Source organism: Triticum dicoccoides, chromosome 5B (assembly GCF_002162155.2).
Source record: "Triticum dicoccoides isolate Atlit2015 ecotype Zavitan chromosome 5B, WEW_v2.0, whole genome shotgun sequence".
Classification (NCBI taxonomy): domain Eukaryota; kingdom Viridiplantae; phylum Streptophyta; class Magnoliopsida; order Poales; family Poaceae; genus Triticum; species Triticum dicoccoides.
Window position 1 is genome coordinate 68,746,372 of NC_041389.1, and position 25,642 is coordinate 68,772,013.

Below are 25,642 nucleotides of genomic sequence, written 5' to 3' on the forward strand. Positions count from 1 at the left end.
TTCCCCCATAAGTCGGGATGAGACTCCGGACATAAAAAAAGAAAAGAAAAAAAGAGGCCATAAAAAAAGAGAAAAGACCCAAATAAGAAAATAAAATAAAAAAAAAGAGAGAAAAAGAGAGAAGGGGAAATGCTACTATCCTTTTACCAAACTTGTGCTTCAAAGTAGCACCATGATCTTCATGATAGAGAATCTCCTATGTTGTCACTTTCATTTACTAGTGGGAATTTTTCATTATATAACTTGGCTTGTATATTCCAATGATGGGCTTCCTCAAAGTGCCCTAGGTCTTCGTGAGCAAGCAAGTTGGATGCACACCCACTTAGTTTCTTTTTGAGCTTTCATACACTTATCTCTCTAGTGCATCCGTTGCATGGCAATCCCTACTCACTCACATTGATATCTATTGATGGGTTTCTCCATAGCCCGTTGATACGCCTAGTTGATGTGAGACTATCTTCCTCCTTTTTGCCTTCTCCACAACCACCATTCTATTCCACCTATAGTGCTATGTCCATGGCTCACGCTTATGTATTGCATCAAGATTGAAAAAGTTTGAGAATATTAAAGTATGTAACAATTGCTTGGCTGAAACCGGGGTTGTGCATGATTTAAATATTTTGTGTGATGAAGATAGAGCATAGCCAGACTATACGATTTTGTAGGGATAACTTTCTTTAGCCATGTTATTTTGAGAAGACATGATTGCTTAGTTAGTATGCTTGAAATATTATTATTTTTATGTCAATATTAAACTTTCATCTTGAATCTTTCGGATCTGAATATTCATACCACAATTAAGAGGATTACATTAAAAACCATGCCAAGTAGCATTTCGCATCAAAATTTTTGTTTTTATCATTTACCTACTCGAGGACGAGCAGGAATTAAGCTTGGGGATGCTTGATACGTCTCCAACGTATCTATAATTTTTTTATTGTTCCATGCTATTATATTATCAATCTTGGATGTTTAATGGGCTTTACTATGAACTTTTATATTATTTTTGGGACTAACCTATTAACCCAGAGCCCAGTGCCAGTTTCTGTTTTTCCCTTGTTTTAGTGTTTCGAAGAAAAGGAATATCAAACGGAGTCGAAACGGAATGAAACCTTCTAGAGAAGTTATTTTTGGAAGGAAAGCAACCCGGGAGACTTAGAGTGCACGTCAGGAAAGCAACAAGGGAGCACGAGGCAGGGGGCGCGCCCACCCCCCTAGGCGCGCCCTCCACCCTTGTGGGCCCCTCGTGGCTCCCCTGACGTATTTCTTTCACCTATATATATATACCAATATACCCTAAAACCATCGGGGAGCAGAATAGATCGGGAGTTCCACCGCCGCAAACCTCCAGAGCCACCAAAAACCAATCGGGGCCCTGTTCCGGCACCCTGCTGGAGGGGGGATCCCTCTCCGGTGGCCATCTTCATCATCCCGACGCTTTCCATGACGAGGAGGGAGTAGTTCACCCTCGGGGCTGACTGTATGTACCAGTAGCTATGTGTTTGATATCTCTCTCTCTCTCTCTCTCTCGTGTTCTTGAGGTGATACGATCTTGATGTATCACGACCTTTGCTATTATAGTTGGATCTTATGATGTTTCTCCCCCTCTACTCTGTTGTAATGGATTGAGTTTTCCCTTTGAAGTTATCTTATCGGATTGAGTCTTTAAGGATTTGAGGACACTTGATGTATGTCTTGCCGTGCGTATCTGTGGTGACAATGGGATATCACGTGATTCACTTGATGTATGTTTTGGTGATCAACGTGCGGGTTCTGCCCATTAACCTATGCATAGGGGTTGGCACATGTTTTCGTCTTGACTCTTCGGTAGAAACTTTGGGGCACTCTTTGTAGTTCTTTGTGTTGGTTGAATAGATGAATCTGAGATTGTGTGATGCATATCGTATAATCATGCCCACGGATACTTGAGGTGACATTGGAGTATCTAGGTGACATTAGGGTTTTGGTTGATGTGTGTATTAAGGTGTTATTTTACTACGAACTCTAGGGCTGTTTGTGACACTTATAGGAGTAGCCCAATGGATTGATCGAAAAGAATAACTTTGAGGTGGTTTCGTACCCTACCATAATCTCTTCGTTTGTTCTCTGCTATTAGTTACTTTGGAGTGACTCTTTGTTGCATTTTGAGGGATAGTTATATGATCCAATTATGTTATTATTGTTGAGAGAACTTGCACTAGTGAAACTATGAACCCTAGGCCTTGTTTCCTAGCATTGCAATACCGTTTACGCTCACTTTACCATTAGTTACTGTCGGTGTCAAAACCGGCGGATCTCGGGTAGGGGGTCCCGAACTATGCGTCTAGGCGGATGGTAACAGAAGACAAGGGACACGATGTTTTTACCCAGGTTCGGGCCCTCTCGATGGAGGTGAAACCCTACTCCTGCTTGATTGATATTGATGATATGGGTAGTACAAGAGTGGATCTACCACGAGATCAAGGAGGCTAAACCCTAGAAGCTAGCCTACGGTATGATTGTTGTAATGGTTGTTCGTCCTACGGACTAAAACCCTTCGGTTTATATAGACACCGGAGAGGGCTAGGGTTACACAGAGTCGGTTACAATGGTAGGAGATCTACATATCCGTATCGCCAAGCTTGCCTTCCACGCCAAGGAAAGTCCCATCCGGACATGGGACGAAGTCTTCAATCTTGTATCTTCATAGTCTTGGAGTCCGGCCGATGATGATAGTCCGGCTATCCGGACACCCCCTAGTCCAGGACTCCCTCAGTAGCCCCTTAACTAGGCTTCAATGACGATGAGTCCGGCGCGCATATTGTTCGGCATTGCAAGGCGGGTTCCTCCTCCGAATTAATTAATAGAAGATTGTGAACACCAGGATAGTGTCCGACTCTGCAAAATAAATTCCACATACCACCATAGAGAGAATAATATGTACACAAGTTCAATCTGCTGACGTATTTTGTGGCGTGACGTCACACCACTACCAATCCTTTACTTGAATCGTTTTTATTATACCACCTCAGCGCGTTTAGTGAAGCGGTTTCCTTGGCACGTCTTGTCGAAGCAGAGATCGTGTTCCCCTTATTCCGGTATTCCCATCAATACGGACGTGGGTAACCCAACCGCACCATTGATTGCGGCGCTTGGGAGATAAGCGAGTTTTACCAGGCCGGGGGGATGCATAATGTTCGTCCGCCCGAATATATAAGGGGATAAGGATACGCCTCTTTTACCTACGCCTTCTTCCTTCTTTGCATATCCATCTCCGCGCACTCGAGCTCCAGCGCCCAAGTCCGCACATCTCGCCTCAACCTTCTCCAGCCATGTCCGGAGCGGGAGGCAAGTGGATGGCCTCCTCCGTCACAGAGGGGCACATCGAGAAGCTGCGCGGCGCCGGATACCTGTCAGGCGACATCGCGCACCGGCTGCCCGATGAGGGGCAGCTCATCCCCACCCCCAGGACCCATGAGAGGGTCGTATTCCTTCCCCACTTCCTCCGCGGACTGGGCTTCCCACTTCATCCCTTCGTCCGGGGGCTCATGTACTACTACGGCCTGGACTTCCACGATCTGGCGCCAAACTTCATCCTCAACATCTCGACGTTTATCGTCATGTGCGAGGCCTTCCTCTGCATCCAGCCCCACTTCGGCTTGTGGCTAAAGACCTTCAATGTCAAGCCAAAGGTGGTGAAGGGCGTCCAAGCGGAGTGCGGAGGCGCCATGGTGGGCAAAATGCCCAATGTCACCTGGCCCGAGGGTGCCTTCATGGAGTCCGTCAAAGGGTGGCAATCGGGGTGGTTCTACATCACTGAGCCGCGTGACCCTAAATGGGCAGTGGCCCCCGAGTTCAGATCTGGTACCCCTATGCAGCTCACCTCCTGGAAAGAGAAGGGCTTGCTATGGGGTAGTTCGGAGGAGCTGACCGGACTCCAGTCCTGTCTCCAGACCCTGGTGAACAAGAAGCTTAAGCTTGTCAACGTGATCCAGGTCATGCTCGTCCGCCGGATTCTCCCCTACCAGCAATGGGCCTTCAATTTGTGGGAGTTTGATCCGGCATAGCACCGGACTCTGAGCGTGCTCTTAGACACGACGTACGAAGCTGCCTAGAGGGTGCTGTTCAAGGGGGGAGAAGCCCCTGCATCCGCAACTGAAGATCACGGATTCAGCACGAAGCGCCCAGCTGGCGAGGTAAGCTTTGTTATCCTTTATGGGACACTCATTTCTTTCATAGTTTGACTCTATGTAGGATCTAAAACTCCCAATGCCTTTAAAAGGACTGGGAGAAGACGTACGGACAGATTAACTGTCCGGCTCCCCTTCCTGAAGACCTAGCGGACACCCGTTTATCGGGGCTGCTGGTTCCGGCCCTTTATTTGGTGCCGGAGAAGAAGGCCAAGAAGAAGGCCACAGGAACCCAAAGGAGTTCCCGGCACCAGGTGGTATCGGACTCATCGTCCGATGGCTCCGAGGCGGACTCCTCACCCGAAGACGAGGAGGGGAAAGAGGACTCTCCCCAAGAGGGGGGAGAGAGGAAGAGGAAGGCTTCCCCAACGAGGGAGGCCGAAGGGTCCAAGAAGGGAAGGACCCTTCCTCCGGACTGCTCCGCCAACGCCGACGACGGCGACGAGGAGTGGCCCTCAAGGGCCAAGCCTCTGGCAAGATCGTAAGTATCCGGATTCCTGAATGATTTATAATTTCTCTTTGTGCCACGTAGTGTCCTTCTAATGCCGCATACAACCTGTAGTCCGGCAGGCGGCCCCTTCGTAAGAAGGGCAAGACCGTGACACCGGTGGCCTCCGTCCAACCGGAGGCGCCGGACAACTTGTTGGAGGCGCTCAACGGCGCTTCCATCAAGGAAGAACACCGCACTACAATGAGTGCGGTGATTCAAAAGGTTCAGCTCGCCAAGAGCGGGCTGACCAAAGCCTGCAGCAGACTTCTAACAGGCTTTGAGGTAAGAAATTTAAAATATGTGATGTAATACCGCATAGACAGTAGCCCCTGATGCTCGGTTCGGTGTTCGGAAAGAAAAAGCCGGACTGAGGATCTAATAAAGATATACGTAGGAGTTCTAAAAATTATGTCAATATGGGATTGCAGGCTGCGCTGCTGACCTCTGCCGCACAGACTGCGGAGGTCGATGCTTTAAAGCAGAGCCTTGAGCGGTCCGAGAACGAGCTCGGCCTTGCCAAGAAGCAGCTCGAGGACAAAGAAGGTGAGTAACACCGTATTAAATTAGTACCTTACAGAAAAGGATTTTGGTTGCAAGAGAAATAACGAGGATAACGTGGGCACTGCAGGGGCCAAGAACGAGGTGGTGACCCTGAAGGAGGCCGTATCCGCGGCCGAGCGTAATGCGGCCGCGGAACGAGCTGAGAGAGAGAAGTAGGAGGCGCGGGTGGCGGAGGTGCAGCAAGAGCTCCAGGTTCTCGTGGAAAAGCACGAGAGTTTGGAGCTCCAGGCTCGAGAGTCCGAGCTTGCCTCGGCTCTTGAGAGCCAAAGCCGCTAAGGCCGAAGCCCATAAGGCTCTCTAGGAGATCGAGGCGGTGAAGAAGATAGCGGCGGGTAAGGCATTTTTCATGCAAAGCAAGCATGTGAATGTGAATTACCTGTTACTTACCCGAATTCGGAGCTTTCCAGGAGCGTTTGCAGATTTGCCTCGCAGCGCGTCCGATGCCGCCGCATTCTACCAGGCCGAGGAGGGCAGCTCGACGGAGAAGGTCCTCTGGTCTTAGTATGCTGAGGCCGGACATCCGATGCCCCTTAGCGACCAGCTGAAGCAGCTGGTCGAGCTCCACAAGGTAGCCGAACAGGCCATGAAGGGCCTCATAGTTCGGCTGTGGCCCGAGGAGGCATGCCTGGGAGCTACTTCGGCTTAGTGCGGCGGCTGGTGGATGCGTCTCCCTATGTGGAAGTCGTCAAGCGCTCCGCCTGCATTGAAGGTGCCCGTCGGGCCCTTGCCCGTGCAAAAGTGCACTGGGGCAGGCTGGATGCTGAGAAGCTTGTAACGGACGCGCCGCCGGCGGGCAAGGAGTATCGCACGCCCGAAATGTATTATAAGAGTGTCCTGAAGGGTGCCCGCAAGATTGCGGATGAGTGCTCCAAAGATGTAATATTTGAGTAGACTCGCAATGTGTTATCCTGTGCGCTGAAAACTTTGTTCATATGCGCTAAGCAACGCTTATTAATTTAAAATATTACCTTCTGTGCGGCTGTTTATCAAATCTGAGAGATGGCAAGTCATCGGCTTCAGCCCCCATGCCACGAGTCCTGGGGTGTTCGGTATAAACTTGAGCGCTCTTGTTCCCATTTTGAGGTCCATCTAGGGAGGCGCTCAACATGACGAACGAGGCAACCGGACTATAATGGTTGAACACTCTCACTTAGCCATAGAATTCTATAATTTTAAATTTCGGCGAAGCCCCTAGTATTCGGAAGACCGAGTTCGGGGCGCTATCCACGCCTGGGCCAGACAAGGCCGGTTCCTTGCTCTAAGCGGCATAAGTCTTTAGGGACTCGAAAAGACCTCTCGAACAGCGACCAGCTCTCGCCTTATCATGACGGTCAGTTTTAGCTTTCTCCACTGAGGCGCTCGCCCAGCTCAACCGGGGCGCAATCGCAGTGGTTCTCCCAGTGCTACCTTAGCCGATAAAACAGAACGTAAGGTACCAAAACATGGGAGTCGGGCAAACCCAACTATTGACCCAAGACATGATTCGAAGCCGATGCATATAATGCTATAAGTTTGGGGTGCCGCCCTTGTGAAAGTGTGCGGACTTATCACACCATAATGCTGGGAACATAAGCCCCTGGTGTATTCGGCCGTACCAAAGTGTACAAATGCAAAATGTCATAAACGAACATATACAAAAAAGGGATGCAATTATAAGCAAAAAGCGATGCATTGTTTATTCGGAAATACTGCCATGAATGCAGAGCGATACAAATAGTGCGGTAAGCAAGGGGTTGGACTATTAAAGATGTCCCCCTCCAGGGGTAGGCTGCGGAATGGTGTATTAAATAGATTTAATGCTCGTAATGGAGACCACCTGAGTGTTCGTCGTAGCCTTTCTCCTTCCCTGGCTGTTGCATCGTTAGTTCGGCAGGTCTGCTGCCGGACAGGGCCTTTGGTGAACGGAGTCCTGTGGGTAAGAAAAAGAAAAAAGAAAAAGAGCGACACACTTGGGAGACCCTGGTGTGGTTGAACCGCACTCTGGGCCTGTCGTGGTCGTGCCCCTCCCCCTATGCCCATGGTATCTCCAGAGCGTAATGATGTACGCGAAGGACTAGTCTTGCAATCATGCAAGGGCTGGGGTTGGGGCCGCATTGCTACGCGTGCTTGGAACGTGCCAGGTGGTCTTGATGTATGTTATTCCGGGCGCGCTTGGTCATGTCCGGTCGCTTAACGGCCGGACTTGAGAATTGCCATAAGAGGCTGCTCTGTACTTCTGCCGCGAGAGCCGCTGTATGTTCCTCCGTTTGGAGGGAGCGTTCCATGTTTCCATTGACCGTGATGACTCCTCGAGGGCCTGGCATCTTGAGCTTGAGGTATGCATAATGCGGCACCGCGTTGAACTTTGCAAATGCGGTCCGTCCGAGCAGAGCATGATAGCCGCTGCGGAACGGGACTATATCGAAGATTAACTCCTCGCTTCGGAAGTTATCCGGCGATCCGAAGACAACTTCCAGTGTAACCGAGCTTGTACAATTGGCCTCTACACCTGGTATGACGCCTTTGAAGGTTGTCTTTGTAGGTTTAATCCTTGAGGGGTCTATTCCCATCTTGCGCACTATGTCCTGATAAAGCAGGTTCAGGCTGCTGCCGCCGTCCATAAGGACTCTTGTGAGGTGAAATCCATCGACGGTTGGGTCTAAAACCAATGCGGCGAATCCGCCATGGCGGATACTGGTGGGGTGGTCCCTTCGATCAAAAGTGATCGGGCAAGAGGACCATGGATTGAACTTCGGGGCGACTGGCTCCATCGCATATACGTCCCTAAGTGCACGCTTCCGTTCCCTCTTGGGTATGTGGGTTGCGTATATCATGTTTACCGTCCGCACTTGTGGGGGGAAACCCTTCTGTCCTCTACTGTTCGGCGGCCGGGTCTCTTCCTCGTCATCGCTATGCAGCCCCTTGTCGTTGTTTTCTGCAATTAACTTGCCTGCCTGCTTGAATACCCAACAATCCCTGTTGGTGTGATTAGCTGGCTTTTCATGGGTGCCATGTATCTGGCAAGAGCGGTCGAGTATTCGGTCCAAATTGGACGGACCCGGAGTGGTTCTTTTGAATGGCTTTTTCTGCTGACCGGGTTTAGAGCCTTTGAATCCGGCGTTGACTGCCGTATCCTCAGTGTTATCGGCGTTTACACGGCGTTTGTTTTTGTTTCGATGCGACCTGCCATTGCGGTCCTTGGTATCCGGACTGCCAGAATTTTTGCTGAGGTTGTTACTGCGGGCTAGCCAGCTGTCCTCCCCCGCACAGAGACGGGTCATGAGTGATGTGAGGGCTTCCATGGATTTCGGCTTTTCCTGTCCTAGGTGCCGGGCCAGCCACTTGTCGCAGATGTTGTGTTTGAAGGCTGTGAGGGCCTCTGCATCCGGACAGTCGACAATTTGATTTTTCTTTGTTAGGAACCGTGTCCAGAATTGTCTGGCCGATTCGTCTGGCTGCTGAATTATGTGGCTTACGTCGTTGGCGTCTGGTGTTCGCACATATGTGCCCTGGAAGTTGTCAAGGAATGCGGCTTCCAGGTCCTCCCAACACCCAATTGACTCTGCTGGCAAGCTGTTAAGCCAATGCCGAGCTGGTCCTTTAAGCTTGAGTGGGAGATATTTGATGGCGTGGAGATCGTCACCACGGGCCATATGGATATGAAGGAGATAGTCTTCGATCCAAACCGCGGGGTCTGTTGTGCCATCGTAGGATTCAATGTTCATGGGTTTAAACCCTTCAGGGATTTGATGATCCATTACTTCATCTTTGAAGCATAGTGGGTGTGCGGCGCCTCTATACTGGGCAATATCACGATGTAGCTCGAGAGAGCTTTGTCTACTGTGTTCGGCCCAACCGGAGTTGCTGTATCCGGCGCGATGGTAGTCGTCGCGCATCGTGGGGCGCCCACGTGATCCGTAGATCGATCTTGATTGTCTTGCCTTGTCCTCCAATATGTCTCGCAAGTCCGGCGCATTCCCCCGTGGCTTCGCGCTTTTCGAGCGGTGCCGGGGTACGGTTCTGGTGGAGGGCCTAGATGCCTCTCTGTCGCGGCCACGAGGTGGTCGGTCTGCCGTATTGTGCGCTGGTGATGAAGGTTTATACTCCTCCTCCTCTAATCGGGGGAGCAACTTGCGTTTTGGGTAGCTTTTGGAGGGGCGTTCGAGTTCATGCTCTTTGGCCGCGAGGACTTCGGTCCATCTGTCGGCTAGCAGGTCTTGATCCGCTCTGAGCTGTTGCTGCTTTTTCTTTAGGCTGTTTGTCGTGGCCATAAGCCTGCGTTTAAAACGCTCTTGTTCGACGGGATCCTCGGGCACAACAAATTTGTGGTCGTTGAGGCTTGCCTCGTCTCCGGAGGGAGGCATGTAATTATCATCCTCGACCTCTTCGTCTGCCGCTCTCTCATGAGGGCTGGCTTCTCCGTCCTCCTACGCTGAATCTTGCTGGAGGGGGTTATCTTCGACACTCTCTGGGGTGTTATTATCTCCGGTGCCGGACTCTCCATTCTTGCTGTGGCGGGATTTAGAGCGGCGCCGCTGACGTCGGCGCTTGGGCTGTTTCTTGGAGGAATCTGCCTTTGCTGCTTCTTCGCCGTTCCCATCCTTTGGGATGTCCACCATGTATATGCCATATGACGAGGTGGTCTTCCAGTGCCCCGTAGGCGCTGGTTCCTGGTCGTCTCCGGCATCGTCGTCCATACCGTCGGTGTCTTCGGAGCCGTAGTCTAGCATGTCAGTTAGATCGTCGACAGTGGCTACAAAGTGGGTGGTGGGTGGGTTTTGAATATCTTCGTCATCCGCATCCCAACCGTCCTGACCGCAGTCCGGCCAGGGCTCTCTTGATAACGAGAGATGCTTTAGCGAATTCAGGATGTCGCCAAAGGGTGAGTGCTGAAAGATGTCCGCGGCGGTGAACTCCATGATCGGCGCCCAATCGGATTCGATTGGTAGGGGCGCAGGAGGTTCGGAGTCCGGCGAGGAGTCCGGCGCCTCAGAGTCACGAGCTTTACGAGGGACAAGGTCAGTATTTGGCTCCATCGCCGTAGAGATTGCAGCTCCCGAGGCAGTGTCCAGCCACCTGTTCTCGATCTGCGTGGTCGGCTCCGAACTAGGGGTCGGAGCGGACTCATGTGCGGCCTCCAGGGCACTGTCCGGCGGCAGAGCTAAATTATGCCCATTGTGACAGTGCGGCGCGCTCGGCTGTGGCTCAAATCCATCGAAGATCAAGTCTTCGCGGATGTCAGCCGTGAAGTTTAGGCATCCAAATCTGACCTGATGGCCAGGGGCGTAGCTTTCGATCTGCTCCAGATGGCCAAGCGAATTGGCCCGCAGTGCAAAGCCACCGAACACGAAGATTTGTCCGGGGAGAATAGTTTCACCCTGGACTGTGTTGTTGTTGATGATTGAAGGAGCCATCAAGCCTATCGGTGACGACATAGAGGAACTCTCAATGAAAGCACCAATGTCAGTGTCAAAACCGGCGGATCTCAGGTAGGGGGTCCCGAACTGTGCGTCTAGGCGGATGGTAACAGGAGACAAGGGACACGATGTTTTTACCCAGGTTCGGGCCCTCTCGATGGAGGTAAAACCCTACTCCTGCTTGATTGATATTGATAATATGGGTAGTACAAGAGTGGATCTACCACGAGATCAAGGAGGCTAAACCCTAGAAGCTAGCCTACGGTATGATTGTTGTAATGGTTGTTCCTCCTATGGACTAAAACCCTCCGGTTTATATAGACACCGGAGAGGGCTAGGGTTACACAGAGTCGGTTACAATGGTAGGAGATCTACATATCCATATCGCCAAGCTTGCCTTCCATGCCAAGGAAAGTCCCATCCAGACACGGGACGAAGTCTTCAATCTTGTATCTTCATAGTCTTGGAGTCCGGCCGATGATGATAGTCCGGCTATCCGGATACCACCTAGTCCAGGACTCCCTCAGTTACCTTGCTGTTTTTATATTTTCAGATTACAAAAACCTATATCTACTATCCATATTGCACTTGTATCACCATCTCTTCGCCGAACTAGTGTACCTATACAATTTACCACTGTATTGGGTGTGTTGGGGACACAAGAGACTCTTTGTTATTTGGTTGCAGGGTTGTTTGAGAGAGACCATCTTCATCCTACACCTCCCACGGATTGATAAACCTTAGGTCCTCCACTTGAGGGAAATTTGCTACTGTCCTACAAACCTCTGCACTTGGAGGCCCAACAATGTCAACAAGAAGAAGGTTGTGTAGTAGACATCACAAGCCGACGCACAACCTTGACCCGCTTGGGCGCCTCAATCTGCTCGATAGCCTTGATCTTGTCCGGATTTGCCTTGATCCCATGCTACGACACAAAGAGCCCGAGAAGCTTGCCGGACGGGATGCCAAAGACGCACTTCTCAGGGTTCAACTTGAGGTTGATCCTGCACAGGTTTGCAAATGTCTCTTCTAAATCTGGTATGAGGGTCGTCCAGTCCTTGGTTTTGACCACTATGTCATCCATATAGGCCTCCATATTTCTATGGAGCCGGGGTTCAAAACCAATTTGGACTGCCCTCGCAAACATTGAGCCAGCACTCTTCAACACGAAAGCCATCCGTATGAAGCAATATGTACCGCATGGGGTGATGAATGCTGTCTTCTCTTCGTCTTATTTTGCCATAAAGATTTGGTGGTAACCGGAGTAGGCGTCGAGGAATGACAGCAAATCACACCCGCTGTGGAGTCAACAATCTGGTAATACGTGGCAATGGGAAGGGGTCCTTGGGACAAGCCTTATTGATATCTGTGTAGTCAATACACAGTCTCCACTTCCCGTTTGCCTTGCGCACTACCACCGGATTGGCCAACCACGTAGTGTGGAGCACTCCTCTCACCAAACCTGCCGCTTCCAGTTTCTGGATCTCCTCCGTGATGAACTGTTGCCACTCCAAAGCTTGCTTCCTGACCTTCTGCTTGACGGGTCGCGCATGAGGGCAAACAGCAAGGTGATGCTCAATCACTTACCTGGGAATGCCGGGGATGTCAGATGCTTGCCATGCAAACACGTCAACATTCGCCCGCAGGAAGGTGACGAGCGCGCCTTCCTATTGGCTTTCGAGGGTGGAGCTTATTGTGAAAGTCCATCCCGTGCCATCCTCCTTGACGGATATCTTCTTGGTCTCCAGCGTCGTGGCCTTGGATTTCTTGCTCTTGCTGGTGGAGCTCTCTGTCACGTCCTCCACAGGAGTACTACACTCCGAAGACGTGCGCTTGCCGGAGTGGGTGCTACAGGTCTTATCGGTCTTCTTCTTCCCTCCCGGAGCTTCAGTGGCAGGAGCAAGTGCCTTGGCGGCGACGGCTGCTGCAACTTCTTCCTGGTAGAGTTGGTCGGCGCAAATCAGCACATCTTTCTTGTCAGAAGGGACGGTGATGATCGTCATAGGCCCTGGCATCTTCAATGTGTTGTAGGCATAGTGTGATGCTGCCATGAACTTGGCCAGCGCTGGGCGGCCAAGGATCCCGTTGTAAGGCAAGGGGATCTTGGCAACATCAAACATGATCCTCTCCGTCCTATAGTTCAGATCACTCCCGAATGTCACATGCAATGTGACCTTCCCTTTTCGTTGGCTTCTTCCCGGGTTGATCCCCTGAAACGTGCTTGTTTCTTTGAGGTCTCCGTCGGGGATCTGCAGCTTCCTGATCACGGCAGGCGAGATTAAGTTCAGACCAGCCCTGCTGTCAACTAGCATCTTTGTCACCTTGAGGTTGCGTATCGTTGGAGAAACCAAAAACGGCAAGCACCCGACCGCAGTTGTGAGATCAGGGTGATCCTCAGTGTCAAAGTTGATAGGCATGCTGGACCACTTCAGCGGCTTTTTGGCATCGAACGACTGCTTTACTGTCGTAATCTCACGTGCCCACTGTTTGAGCTGGCGGTGAGAAGTATGCAGCGAGGCGCCGCCATTGACGCACATGGCCTCTATCGCTTTCTGAAACTCCTAGTCGCCGAACTCGTCGTCCTCTTTGTGATCGTCGTGTTCTTGTTTCTTGTCGCGGCCCCGGGCGGGCCTCTCTTGTTGTTTATCCTTACCGCAGTGGCCTGCTTGGTCGTCACGCTTCTTGTCGGATCCTTCGGCACCATCTTGGCCCTTCTCCTTGTCCCGGCTTTCATATTCAGACTTTTGCTTCTCGGCAAGCAGCTCAACCTATCGGCAGTTCTGGAGATCATGGCCTTTGGTGCGATGGATCTTGCAGTATTGCTTGTCGGAGTTCCCTGGCTTCTCGGCAGCCGCCAAGGCCCAGCAGGCGACACATCCGGCAATCTCCTTGCCGGGTCGCCTGCCTTGGTTTTCTTGGCGGTGCCGGCGTCATCAGATCCCTCGACGGCAAGCACAGTTTTACCCTTACGCTTCCTGTTATGGCGCCGGCTTTTCTTCATCGGGGCGGTAGTATCTTCGGCTGAAGAGTCGGTTTCCACGCCGGCATCTTCGCCGGGGTACTTCCTTCCCTCTTCAGCCCGGGCACATCTATCGGCCAGAACATAGAGTTCCGCCACATCCTTCACCTTGTTCATCGCCAGCTCTTCACGCATTTTGCGGTTGCGTACGTTCTGATGGAATGCACTAATGATGGCGGCAGGATGAACATCTGGGATATTGTATTGTACCCGGCTGAATCTCTGTATGCACTTGCGCAGACTCTCACCTTCTTTCTGGGGGATAACATGCAAATCGCTTGCTTGGCCATGAGCTTGGTGACCTCCCGTAAAGGCGCCAACAAACTCATGGCACAAATCCGACCAAGAAGAAATAGAATCTACCAGCAAGTGCATCAACCATGACATGGCGTTGGGCTTAAGGGCCAATGGAAACTAATTCGCAAGCACCTTATCATCGTGGGCTCCGGCAGCTTGCATCGCAATGGTGTAGATGCTGAAGAACTCCGACGGATGGGTCTTGCCATTGTATTTCTCACCAACGTCAGGCTTGAAGGTGCGGTGAGTGGGCCAATGGAACTGCCGCAGCTCATGGGTAAAAGTCGGGCAGCCTACCTCGTAAGGTAAACCTCCAGGGCTTACCGGCGCCGGGTGGTTCACAGCTGGCCCTGCTCGCCTGTCTGACTGGTGATGTGCTTCGCGCCGGCGCTCGATGGTGGTTCGAGCGTCTTCATGGGTTCGCTCCCAAAAGACTTGGCATTGGTCGCAGTGGGTCCGTGGTTCGGACGATGCTATGGAAATGTCATCACACATGTCGTCGCGACGGGTCTACGTCCGCGGCAATTGGCGAGGAGGAGGAGAGTGTACCATGGCCGCAGCGCCACCTGTCCTCCCACCACTGCCGTGTGGTGTTCCACCGGAGTGTCGGCCCGAGAGGCCCGCTGGTCTTGGTTCGTCTTTGTTGGCGACGGCAACAAGGCTCCGGATGGTGGCCCTCCACTCGTCGAGCTTCCCCGTGGCAGGAGGGAAGTCGAGGAGCAACTGCACGCGCTAGGGCCTCTGCTGGCGTCGGCGATGGTGAAACCTGCGCGGATCGTGACGCGCTTCGACTCCTAACCACATTAGAAGGAGCTCTATATCAGTCCCGCGCTTGCATGCCGTTTTCTCCGGTGCCTCGGCGAGCGTGCAGGTCTTCTGCGTCCTGTGAGTGACATTCGGGACACTTCCCACGGTGGCGCCCGAGATCTTCGGCGTGACGATGCCGCTCGTTGCGCGCAGCCTGAGAGGAGCGCGCCGTGGGCACCGGCGTGAGTGTCTTCGAGGCTGCCGCACCGCCTTCAGGTGGTGCGATGACGCCTTTGGAGGGCCCCACGCCGCCTGCGGAGGGCCTGGCTCCATCTTTGGATTTGGCGACGTGCGGCTCGTTGCCAAGCACACGAACATCGCCGCCTTCCAAACTCTAGCCGCTAGGGAGGTGTTGGTGCTTGCGGGCCGCACCCCGAGTCTTGTCCGCGACCAGCCCGCTCTTGCCCGTGTCAGGGCGGGCCGTTCGGCTCCCGATGAGCAGATCGCCGTGGTCGTCTTCTTCTTGGGAGCCATGGTGATGAAGAAACGCTGAACTAGCTGCTAAAGCCGATTCTCACAAGTGCGCCCCCTACCTGGCACGCCAAAGATGTCGGGGAAACGACACCTATGGGATCACAAGAATCCCTACTACGGTTGGCATGGTGCGGGGTTGAGAGAAGAGCGGATCTAACAGAGAGCACATGGTTCGTTTACCCAGGTTCAGGCCGCGAGGATGCGAAAAACCCTAGTCCTTTGATGGATGTATTCAGAGTTCTTGAGCTAGCTACGGGGTGTAAAGAGCTCCAAAAAGCAGAATCCTTCTCCTGGTCGCCTTGGGCCTCCTTTTATAGGAAAAAGGGGTCGCCAAAGTGGCACACAGGAGGTGGAAAGGCCTACAGTGTTGAGAGGTTATCCCTCGTATTACAGGATAAGACGCATTTAATGCATCGCTTAGGTGTCCCCTTGCTTTATCGGGGGCGGGAACGGGACCCGTCCCGTCCGTTGCCGCCTCGCCTGGCTTCGACACGCGCCCTGGCCAGCGGTGCGGGTGGCGCCATGTAGGCTGGCAGGCAGCTGAGGTGGCGCGGTGGTAGGGCCTTCACGAAGATTCGCATGCCACCACGTAGGTGCATGCTGAGTTGGCGTACAGGTCGAACATCGCCACGCAGGTGCGTGCCCAGCTGGTTGGGCTAGCAGCTACATGGGGACGGTTGGTGGGATCTTTGTTGGCGCGGGCCTTGCTGTGGCCCTGCTGACGCCCTCGGCAAAGGCCTTGTCAGGGCCCTGGCAAGGGTCTTGCCGTGGCGTTGCCGTTGTCCCCGGCAAGGCGCCTGCCGGGGACCTCGTGGGTCTCCTTGGCTAGAATCCCGCCAAGGGTCGTTGTCTTTTGGTCCTCATCTGATCTTGTATGTTTATGATCTTGACGAAGATCTGCATGCCACCGAGGAGGTGTCTCCCGATCCCTTGCCTCAACGTAGTTGATCACGCTAGAGGCTATAGGCTTAAGGGTGACTCGCTCTGTTGGTGTAGGGCGGGCTGCCCCGGCAAGGGGCTTGCCGGGGCTGCTGAAGCTGCCCCCGGCAAGGGTCTTTGCCGGGGGAGCCTGCTTCGTTCCTCTACTCCTTGTGGTTTTGGCCTTGGTGTCATCTTTGGCCATCTTGTGCTCTGGTCTTACCTTGGCTCACCTCCCCTGCCCTGCTTGGTGTGACCGTGGGCGCGGCTTTGACTGCCCGTGCAAAGGTATAGGGGTCCAAAAGTGCACCCCTCTTTTGGTACACCGACAGGTACTGAGGATCCGTCGATCATGAAGACGTACGACTACATCAACCGCGTTGTCATAATGCTTCCGCTTTCGGTCTACGAGGGTACGTGGACACACTCTCCCCTCTCGTTGCTATGCATCACCATGATCTTGCGTGTGCGTAGGAATTTTTTTGAAATTACTACGTTCCCCAACAGCCTCTGCCTGCGGCAGGGGGCGGCGCCGGACGAGGCGTGGGAGGCGAGGCCGGCGTCGGCCTCGAGGTCATCGTCCATGGCGGTGGGAGCGGTAGCGGGAGCGAGCGGGAGGGTTTGGGGAAAGTGAAGGGAAAAAGTAGCCGCTTTGCCACCGAGTAGCGGGCCAGGGAGGGGAGTAGGCATGCGTCGCGCACGTCTGCTTCTTTTCTGCGCCAACGCAAACCAGGCTCAAAATTAGGCCAGAAATCGGTTGGCAGGCGGACAAAAATCGGACGAGTGTCTGTTCAGGTCAGCATGTTGGGTCAACTTTTTGTTCGTGATGATCCAAACAAACGACGACGAACGAAATGAGTCGTCCCGTCATAGTTGCTCTTAGGCCAACTCCAATGCACGACCCCAAACGAACATCCGTTTGCCCGGATTCTGTCCGTTTGGGTAGGGCAATGGGGTCGTGTCCGGGCCTGTACTGGGATGCGGTGGCCGTGCGCCCAGCGCGGGCGGGCACGTGGACGCATCATTTGGCCCCATCCTGTCCGCCACGGCCAAAAATCCCCATATATTAATATTTCAATGTTCAAAACAAGTTTGCACGTCCAAATATTAATTGTCTAAAACTAAAAATAATTTCACAACCCAATCAAAATTGTCTCTAGTAAAATAATTTTACAACCAAATCGAAATTGTCTTGAATGAACATAATGAACCAATACATCTATTGGTTGCCAATGTGAGTCCACACGTGCTCAACCAATTCATTTTGAAGATCCAAATGATTGTGCCAATCATGCATTTCACGATGAAATTGGGCAAACAATTCAATCATGGCCGGTTCTTGGTGCAGGGGCTCAACATTTTCACCTTGAAAATCAAATCCTTGGTCGAAGATCTTGTCATCACGCTCGTAATCAACGATCATGCTGTGCATGATCACACAAGCAGTCATCACCTCCCAAAGCTTCCCTTCATCCCATGTTAGTGCAGGGTTTCGAACGCTACCCCATTGAGATTGAAGCACACCAAAAGCACGTTCCACATCCTTTCTAGCACTCTCTTGCATTTGGGAAAATCTCTTTCTCTTCTCACCTTGGGGTTCGAGATTGTCTTCACAAAAGTTGACCATTGAGGATATATACCATCAGCTAGGTACTATCCCTTGTTGTACTGGTGGCCGTTGATCTCAAACTTGACAGGTAGGGAGTGGCCTTCTGCAAGCCTTGCGAAGATTGGAGAACGCTGCAGCACGTTGCTATCATTGTGAGAACCTGCCATGCCGAAGAAAGAATGCCATATCCAAAGATCATGCGAAGCCACCGCTTCTAATATGAGAGTGCACGCTTTGACATGCCCCTTGTACTGGCCCTACCAAGAAAATGGACAGTTCTTCCACTCCCAGTGTTGGGGAACGTAGTAATTTAAAAAAAATTCCTACGCACACGCAAGATCCATCTAGGTGATGCATAGCAACGAGCGGGAGAGTGTGTCCACATACCCTCGTAGACCGAAAGCGGAAGCATTTAGTAACGCGGTTGATGTAGTCGAACGTCTTTGCGATCCAACCGATCCAAGTACCGAACGCACAGCACCTCCGTGATCTGCACACATTCAGCTCGGTGAAATCCCTCGTACTCTTGATCCAGTTGAGGCCAAGGGGGAGTTTCGTCAGCACGACAGCGTGATGATGGTCATGATGAAGTTACCGATGCAGGGCTTCGCCTAAGCTCTACAACGATATGACCGTGGTGAAAATCTATGTAGGAGGGCACCGCACACGGCTAAGACAACTGTCAACTTGTGTGTCCTAGGGTGCCCCCTGCCCCCATATATAAAGGAGGGAGGGGGAGGCCGGCTGGCCCTCATAGGCACGCCAAGGGGGGGGAGGAATCCTCCTCCTAGTAGTAGTAGGACTCCCCCTTTCCTAGTCCTACTAGGAGAAGAAGGAAGCAGGGGGCGCCGCCCCTCCCCCTAGTCCAATTCGGACTAGACACATGGGGGGGCGCGCGGCCGGCCCTTGGCAGCCCCTCTCTCTCTCCCCTAGGCCTATTAAGGCCCATTACTTCTCCGGTGGTTCCGATAACCCTTCCGGTACTCCAATATATATCCGGTGACCCCCGGAACTCATCCGATGTCCGAATATAGTCATACAATATATCATATTTATATCTCGACCATTTCGAGACTCCTCGTCATGTCCGTGATCATATCCAGGACTCTGAACTACCTTCAGTACATCAAAACACATAAACTCATAATACTGACCGTCATCTAACGTTAAGTGTACGGACCCTACGGGTTCGAGAACTATGTAGACATGACCGAGACTCATCTCCGGTTAATAACCAATAGTGGAACCTAGATGCTCATATTGGTTCCTACATATTCTACGAAGATCTTTATCAGTCAAACCGCATAACAACATATGTTGTTCCCATTGTCATCGGTATGTTAATTGCCCGAGATTCGATCGTCTGTATCTCAATACCTAGTTAAATCTCGTTACCCGCAAGTCTCTTTACTCGTTCTGTTATGCATCATCCCATGATTAACTCATTAGTCACATTGCTTGCAAGGCTTATAGTGATGTGCATTACCGAGAGGGCCTAGAGATACCTCTCCAAACACGGAGTGACAAATCCTAATCTCGATCTATGCCAACCCAACAAACACCATCGGAGACACCTGTAGAGCATCTTTATGTTGTGACGTTTGATAGCACACAAGGTGTTCCTCCGGTATTCGGGAGTTGCATAATCTCATAGTTAGAGGAACATATATAAGTCATGAAGAAAGCAGCAGCAATAAAACTAAACAATCATTTATGCCAAGCTAACAGATGGGTCTTGTCCATCACATCATTCTCTAATTATATGATCCCGTTCATCAAATGACAACACTTGTCCATGGTCAGGAAACTTAACCATCTTTGATTAACGAGCTAGTCAAGTAGAGGCATACTAGGGACACTCTATTTTGTCTATGTATTCACACATGTACTAAGTTTCCGGTTAATACAATTCTAGCATGAATAATAAACATTTATCATGATATAAGGAAATATAAATAACAACTTTATTATTGCCTCTAGGGCATATTTCCTTCAGTCTCCCACTTGCACTAGAGTCAATAATCTAGTTCACATCATCATGTGATTTAACACCAATAGTTCACACCGTCATGTGACCAACACCCAAAGGGTTTACTAGAGTCAATAATCTAGTTCACATCGCAATGTGATTAACACCCAAAGAGTACTAAGGTGTGATCATGTTTTGCTTGTGAGAGAAGTATAGCCAACGGTTCTGTTACATTCAGAGCCGTGTGTATTCTGCAAATATTCTATGTCTACAATGCTCATGGAGCTACTCTAGCTAATTGCTCCCACTTTCAATATGTATCTAGATTGAGACTTAGAGTCATCTGGACCGGTGTAAAAGCTTGCATCGACGTAACTCTTTACGATGAACTCTTTATCACCTCCATAAACGAGAAATATTTTCTTAGTCCTCTTAGGTAACTAAGGATAACTTTGACCGCTGTCCAGTGATCTACTCCTAGATCACTATTGTACTCCCTTGCCAAACCCTAGGGCAGGGTATACAATAGGTCTGGTACACAGCATGGCATACTTTATAGAACCATAGGGAATGACTTTCATTCTCTCTCTATCTTCTATCGTGCTACCTCTTGAGCACTGCGTTGGTTTTCCCTTGAAGAGGAAAGGATGATGCAGTAAAGTAGCGTAAGTATTTCTCTTAGTTTTGAGAACCAAGGTATCAATCCAGTAGGAGGCCACGCTCAAGTCCCATACACAAACAAATAAGAACCTCGCAACCAACGCGATAAAGGGGTTGTCAATCCCTTCAAGGTCACTTACGAGAGTGAGATCTGATATAGATGATAAGATAATATTTTTGGTATTTTTATGATCAAGATGCAAAGTAAAATAAACGGTAATAGAAATAACTAATTGTTGGAAGATTAATATGATGGAAAATAGACCCGGGGGCCATAGGTTTCACTAGTGGCTTCTCTCAAGATAGCATAAGTATTACGGTGGGTGAACAAATTACTTACGAGCAATTGATAGAGTTGAGCATAGTTATGAGAATATCTAGGCATGATGATGTATATAGGCATCACGTCCACGAAAAGTAGACTGAAATGATTCTGCATCTACTACTATTACTCCGTAGATCGACCGCTATCCAGCATGCATCTAGAGTATTAAGTTCATAAGAGCGGAGTAACTCTTTAAGCAAGATGACATGATGTAGAGGGATAAACTCATGCAATATGATATAAACCCCATCTTTTTATCCTCGACGGCAACACTACAATATGTGTCGTTTCCCCTACTGTCACTGGGATCGAGCACTGCAAGATTGAACCCAAGGCTAAGCACTTCTCCCAATGCAAGAAAGATCAATCTAGTAGGCCAAACCAAACTAATAATTCGAAGAGACTTGCAAAGATAACCAAACATACATATAAGAATTCAGAGGAGATTCAAATATTGTTCATAGATAATGTTGATCATAAACCCACAATTCATCGGATCTCAACAAACACACCGCAAAAGAAGATTACATCGAATAGATCTCCAAGAGAAACAAGGAGAACTTTGTATTGAGATCCAAAGAGAGAGAAGAAGCCATCTAGCTAATAACTATGGACCTGAAAGTCTAAGGTAAACTACTCACACATCATCGGAGAGGCTATGGTGTTGATGTAGAAGCCCCCCATGATCAATGCCCCCTCTGGTGGAGCGCCGAAAAAGGCCCCAAGATGGGATCTCACGGGTACAGAAGGCTGCGGCGGTGGAAATAGGGTTTCGTGGTGCTCCTGGATGTTTTCAGGGTATGTAGGTATATATAGGAGAAAGAAGTAGGTCGGGGGAGCCATGAGGGGCCCACGAGGGTGGAGGGCACGTCCAGAGGGGTAGGCGCGCCCCCCTACCTCATGGCTTCCTCGTCTGCTGCTTGACGTCCACTCCAAGTCCTCTGGATCACATTTATTCCGAAAATCACATTCCCGAAGGTTTCATTCCATTTGGACTCCGTTTGATATTCTTTTTTTGCGAAACACTAAAATAGGCAAAAAAAAACAGCTATTTGGGTTGGGCCTCCGGTTAATAGGTTAGTCCCAAAAATAATATAAAAGTGTATGATAAAGCCCAATAATCATCCAAAACAGAATATATAATAGCATGGAACAATCAAAAATTATAGATACGTTGGATTCGTATCAAGCATCCCCAAGCTTAATTCCTGCTCGTCCTCGAGTCGGTAAATGATAAAAACAGAATTTTGATGAGGAATGCTACTTAGCATAATTCTCAATGTAATTTTCTTAATTGTGGCATGAATATTCAGATCCAAATGATTCAAAATAAAAGTTTAGTATTGACATAAAAATAGTAATACTTCAAGCATACTAACAAGTAATCATGTCTTATCAAAATAACATAGCCAAAGAAAGCTTATCCCTACAAAATCATATTTTTAGGCTATGCTTCATCTTTATCACACAAAATACTCCCATCATGCACAACCCCAGTTTCAGCCAAGCAATTGGTTTGTACTTTTTAACGCGCTTCAGCTTTTTTAACTCTTACGCAATACATGAGCGCAAGCCATGGATATAGCACTATAGGTGGAATAGTGTGGTGGTTGTGAAGAGGACAAAAAGGGAGAAGATAGTCTCACATCAACTAGGCGTATCAACGGGCTATGGAGATGCTCGTTAATAGATATCAATGTGAGAGAGTAGGGATTGCCATGCAACGGATGCACTAGAGCTATAATGTATGAAAGCTCAACAAAAGAAACTAAGTGGGTGTGCATCAAACTTGCTTGCTCACAAAGACCTAGGGCATTTTGAGGAAGCCCATCATTGAAATATACAAGCCAAGTTCTATAATGAAAAATTCCCACTGGTATATGAAAGTGACAACATAGGAGACTCTCTATCATGAAGATCCTGGTGCTACTTTGAAGCACAAGTGTGGAAAAAGGATAGTGGCATTGTCCCTTCTCTCTTTTTCTCTCATCATTCTCTTTTTTTTCCTTTTTTTCTTTTTTTTCTTGGGCCTATTTCTTTTTTTTTGGCCTCTCTCTCTCTCTCTCTCTCTCTCTCTCTCTCTCTCTCTTTTAGTCCGGAATCTCATCCCGACTTGTGGGGGAAACATAGTCTCCCTCATCCTTTCCTCACATGTTACAATGCTCTAATAATGATGAACATCACACTTTTATTACTTACAACTCAGAATTACAACTCAATACTTAGAACAAAATATGACTCTATGTGAATGCCTCCGGCGGTGTACCGGGATATGCAATGAATCAAGAGTGACATGTATGAAAAATTATGAATGGTGGCTTAGCCACAAATACGATGTCAACTACATGATCATGCCATAATAAACGAAACGGTGGAAAGTTGCATGGCAATATATCTCAGAATGGCTATGGAAATGCCATAATAGGTAGGTATGGTGGCTGTTTTGAGGAAGGTAAATGGTGGATGTATGATACCGGCGAAAAGTGCGCGGTAATAGAGAGGCTAGCAATGGTGGAAGGGTGAGAGTGCGTATAATCCATGGACTCACATTAGTCATAAAGAACTCATATACTTATTGCAAAAGTTTACACTACAAAAAAAATATACTTCCGTGATGATACGTGCTTGTCACAGTAGGTCGCGTTTTTTGTCATGCATGTACATCCATGACAAATTTATGATAGAATCAAGATAGTCATACCTGTGCTGTCGTAGAAGTGTTCCATGACATTACCAAAATTATCATCACGGAAGTGTCCACTTCCATGACGATAAATCGCGCGTCACAGAAGTGCTTTCGTCAAGGGTGACCAACACGTGGCATCCACCGTAACGGAACGCCGTTAAGCTATCGGGTATGGTTTTGGATCCGATAACCCATTAACAGCCCTGACCAATGGGGATTTTCCACGTGTAAAATAATCATTGGCTGGAGGAGACAGGTGTCAGGTCTGCGTTCGCACAGGTGTCACTCATCCAGTGGGCGAGACGCGCCTATGATATGTTGACACATGGACCGGCCCATCAAGTTTAAATGGGCCGGCCCAACTGAAGGCCCACAAGATTTTGCGGACCATAATGGGCCGGCCCAGCTAAAGGCCCACGAGATTTTGCGGACCATAATGGGCTGGCCCAGCTAAAGGCCCATAAGATTTTGCGGACCATAATGGGCTGGCCCAACTGAAGGCCCACAAGATTTTACGGACCATAATGGGCTGGCCCAGCTAAAGGCCCACGAGATTTTGCGGACCATAATGGGCTGGCCCAGCTAAAGGCCCACAAGATTTTGCGGGCCATAATGGGCCGGCCCAGGTAAAGGCCCACAAGATTTTTGTGTGCCATAATGGGCCGGCCCAGGTAAAGGCCCACAAGATTCCTGCGGATCATAATGGGCCGGCGGTGCTAAAGGCCCACGAGATTTCGCCGACATTAATGGGCCAGCCCAGCTGTAGGCCCACAAGATTTTGAGGACCCTAGGAGGCCGACCCATTAACTGGCTGCCATGTTTTGGGCCAAATGCCGGCCCATATTTGATCCGGTCCATCAATGGCCTGCCACGCTCCGGGCCTAATAGTGGCCCATATGAGATCCGGCCCGTTAAAAGCCTACCACGTTATGGGCCAAATTACGGCCCAGATCAGGTCCGGCCCTTTAAGAGGCTTTGGGCTCAATTATGGCCCATATCAGATTCGACCCATCAAATGGACACTAGGCTTTTGGGCCCACTTGCTAAAGGCCCACTTAGTAATTCGGCCTGATATTAGTTTTGGCCTGTTAAGGGCCAGTTTAACATTTCGGCCCTATATTAATTTCGGCCTGTTAAAAGCCCGTCATATAGTTGGGCCTAACTACGGCCCGGTTTGCATCCAGCCTACTCGCAGCCGATATCTGATTGGGCCGAACAAGGACCGAGATAATTTTGGCCTGTTAAAAGCTCGTGATTTGATTCGCACATTCATGGGACGGGGTCATTTCGGGCTGCTGCCGGCCCGTGAGCTGTTCGGCATGTTTCGGGCCCAACCTACATCGTGATTGCATGACGGCCTGATTATGTGCCGTAATTTTACGGTTTGGCCGGTTTACTACGAAGACAAGATATATATACAGTAAAATAACTGCAGCATCGTGAATAATAAAAAACCTAGACTATACAATAAAGAAATTACGGCATATTACATCCACTGGGCATCAAAGTTCGCCACTATGATAATAAAGCACAAGCGGACAACAGATTACATACACTGGGCATCAAAGATCGCCAGCAGTGCAAATAAACACGCCGACAAAATAATATACAAAACCGACAGCACTTCAATAGAGTTCAAGAAAGGTTAGCCCTGCTGGGGAGCTGCAGCGCAAGCAGGTGAGCAAGATGATGAGACTGTGCTTGTTCAACACTTATATCTTCCTCACTCTAAAAGATAAACAAGCAGACATATGACAGGTTTTGCACATAAACGTATCAGTGCTAACAATTCATCACATTTCTTACTGACGAATAAAGTGACACAGTTTAAAATTGCATTAACACAATATGGTATTATTCAGGTCAAGACATGGCAGGAAATGACATTGTGAAGGAGTTGGCAGCTTCACGACACCACTGGATTACAGATCAAGAACTCATAAGTATCAATGGTTAGTGTGCTATCAATTTATACCATTTCAGATTGGCAAATAAAGAGACGGTTTAAATAAATAGTAGAATGATATGACATTGTTCATAGTTAAGACATTGCAGAATATGACATTGTGCTGTAGTGGGTAGGTTCACCACACCACTGGATTACGGATGAAGAACAGAAGCATACATGCAGTGCAAAAGAAGATCACTTTCTCTGTATAGTTTAATTTACATGGTATGAAGAAGGAACTTGGTTGTACAACTGAAAACTTAAATTGAGAAAGGACAAACTTTTGTTTATGAACTACATAATAAACTTTAAAC